Below are 3,037 nucleotides of genomic sequence, written 5' to 3'. Positions count from 1 at the left end.
TTCACGTGCGCGAGGCGGAGGAGGACTACTGAACCGGTCTCTGCACATTCACCTATGCTGCTGAGAGAGGATGTATATTTGTCATTCCTGGACAGACACACAGACTGCACACCATGCTGTGGCTGGAGATATGTGTGTATATCTCTGGATTTATCTGTTTAAAGAACAGGGGGGTGGTGATGGTGGTTTATACCGTGCTGGGATGTATGTGGGTTTCTGTAGAAAGACGTGTACAGACAGAAGGACGGTGGTTTTCACACTCGGACCGAGCGACTCTTTGGCCTCTGCTTTTCTGGGGCGTTATTTTTCCTCATTTCTGGCTTGAATACAACCGGAACCCATCTCTAAACAACAGCACTTCCTGTTTACTCCCTACATAAGGACCTTTGACCTGGAACTATACTGATCCCGCCGCCCTCGCTTTGGTGGGACAGAGAGGGCCTCCATTTTGTGTGGGATCAATCCGTACGTCCTGCTGTTTCTGTGCATCGCCCCCAGCTCGAGGGTCAGCTGAGAAAGCGTACGTTGACCGCAGCCGCGGCTAACAGAGTCTCATATTGCCCAACTGCCTCAGTCAGTGCTGACCTTTCATCTGCAGCCCGCTCTCTCCTCCTCACGGCCGGGGAGATAAACGCTGTGTGCGTACGTGCTGTAGCAGTTGTGTAACGGCGGGCTATCGATTAGGGGAGTTCAGCGGCAGGTGCTGAAGCTTTACTGGAGAGCTTGTGCTTCTGCTGTCTGGCCGACCAATCGCTCACTGAGATGCTTAGATTGCACCAATCACACCAAACCATAAACCGCAGCGCCGATAATTCAGTTCACGTTCATCGCCTTCATGTTAGTCAACATCCTGTGGGCAGTCATTCGTAAGTGACCCACAGTCAATGTTTTCAGTGAAGATGAGGGATGAGCTTTGTGCTAAGCATTATTTTTTGTGTAAAAGGTGAGGAGGGTTCTATAGGAGCAGTCGTAGTCCTGTACAAGCTCCAATAGGGAGCGCTATCTTACATCAGAGCTCTACCTGAGGGGCAGGAGGCAGGTAAACAGTGAAATGTTCAGTGTTAAATCAGCTCCAATGAGTTGAATTAACACTGGACATTTTTCTGTATGTAAATACTCTCCTGATAGATGCTGACATTTAGACAGTGCAGTCTTCTGCCTGCTGGGTGTTCCCTCCCAGTAAATCCCTCTAGTGCCACCCGGTGGTGTAGATTTTTTTGCGTTTGTTTCCCCTCAGTTTTAGAAAGTTTCTACAATGGCTGAAGATTTCCATTCCTACCTTCACTAAACCCTGAGAAGACCCCCCAGGCTTAGTACAGCATCTCTTCACTGGTAACGTTACACAGGGAAATATACTACATTTCCCATACACTCCACCCACTCGCCAGTAGAATTCTGTTTCATATACCACCACAACAGTCATTTGCCCAATGTCTGCACACCAGTTGGCATAATTAACAGGGGTTGTTACTTGTACCATTTTTTGTTAATCACTGCTGTTTGGGTGATGTTAACCTACAGTGGTGTCAAAGCACTATTTGTTGTGTATGTACATTGTACAAAATGAAGTATGAACCTTCAGGACCTGGAAGTTTCTCTGCAGAAGCATGAAGGAATAAGGCTTATGGGGAATAATGAGGTCTGTTGTACCCTCTGTTTTAGAAAGAGACCTCAGGTGTCCTTTAAGCCTGAGGAGTCCATAATGAAGACCAATACTCTGGACACTAATATAAATGAGGGTAGTCAACCACAATATCACTCAGTGAAAAGAAACACCCTACATGAGTCGTACCCTCTCTGCTCCGGCTGAAACCGGTTCTGTTGACGTTCGATTTTCCATTCGTCGGTGTGGCTCTGTGTTTTACCGTCCTTTTGCACTTTCTGTGGCCCAGTTGTGATCGAGCCGCATGTTCTCTGTTTGTTGCCTTAAAAAAGAGGAACAGAAAGAACAAGGACTTTCTGGAGAAGCTAAAGGGACGTTCGTCGAAGTTAGGTTTTTTTTTTTTTTTTTGACGTTGCTAATGTGTAAATGTGTTTGTCCGGGCTATTCGAGGAGAGAGGGGAAAAAGGCCTTCCAAGGTCGAGGAGTGAGAGAGAACATTTTCCATGAGGGTACTTGAATAAAGTTGAATAATGGAACCAGACAATCACAGCGGATCGACAGCCCTCCCCACCTGTCCTATAATGGGTTGGGGGGTGAGACTGGAGTCCCTGGAGACGTGAAGAATGAGCAGTCGATCGACGACACTATTTTGTTCCACCAGCGTGCTGCTGCCTTCTGGCACATTCTTCAGTGGAAATGAAGGAAGACTGAGCCTCTGACCCTTCCTGTCCTGCTCCCCCAGGGGGCAGTAGTGGCACTGCTGGCCTCGCTTGCGTTGTGTTTGTACTGGGTTTGTTTGTTTTTTCTACTCAACATCATCATGACGTCGTCTTCTGCTCCCAAACGGACGCTGAACAAAGCTTGGATGTCATCTCTTACCCACGGATTTTCAAACACAGTATTCCACGTTTGTATTTTTACTGATCAAAATGAATTGTAAATATGTTTAAAATACAAAACACAGAGTAAAAAAAAAAAACTGATTGAATAAACATATGATGAAAAATGATCTATAAGACATTTTTCTTTTTTAATTTCATCTTATCATTGATAAATCAACTGTGAGAATACCAGCATCATCGGGGGGCAAGCAGTGAAGTTGCGTAGGCACAGTGTGTTTCTACCTTTTCTTAGTATTATTTATCATCATCATCTTTTTCTTCTGGCTAGGGTGTCTATGGCAGCCCCTAGAACCATGTGGTAAAAAGTTTTGAACACTGAGTGCCATTCACAAGGACAGTCCCGTAATTCTTTTCACCAAGATTCATGTCTCCACCTCAAGCACCACCAATGGGTCAAATTTGGAGGTACGTTTTCGAAATGTATGTACTCAAAATTTATGTACTTTCCCCTATATTATACATTTTAATGTTCTGACTATCTGATGAAGAAAAGAGAAATCAGAGAAAGGTCACATACAAATACAAATGAGGA

The 3,037-nt window shown here is 45.1% G+C and overlaps 1 protein-coding gene across 6 annotated transcripts in view; it reads left to right on the top strand.

The window, feature by feature from the left end:
- The window catches only part of man1a2 (mannosidase, alpha, class 1A, member 2), a 118,602-nt gene extending 115,990 nt beyond the window's left edge, over nt 1-2,612 (top strand). For all 6 annotated transcript variants that reach the window (XM_061226733.1, XM_061226732.1, XM_061226728.1 and 3 more), the window contains one exon: nt 1-2,612. This exon is cut by the window's left edge and continues 292 nt beyond it. The gene's annotated coding sequence lies outside the window, so the exon portion shown is untranslated.
- Nucleotides 2,613-3,037: the final 425 nt, after the last annotated feature.

Source organism: Conger conger, chromosome 17, assembly GCF_963514075.1.
Source record: "Conger conger chromosome 17, fConCon1.1, whole genome shotgun sequence".
NCBI lineage: Eukaryota > Metazoa > Chordata > Actinopteri > Anguilliformes > Congridae > Conger > Conger conger.
This window is presented reverse-complemented; position numbering and strand designations above follow the sequence as displayed.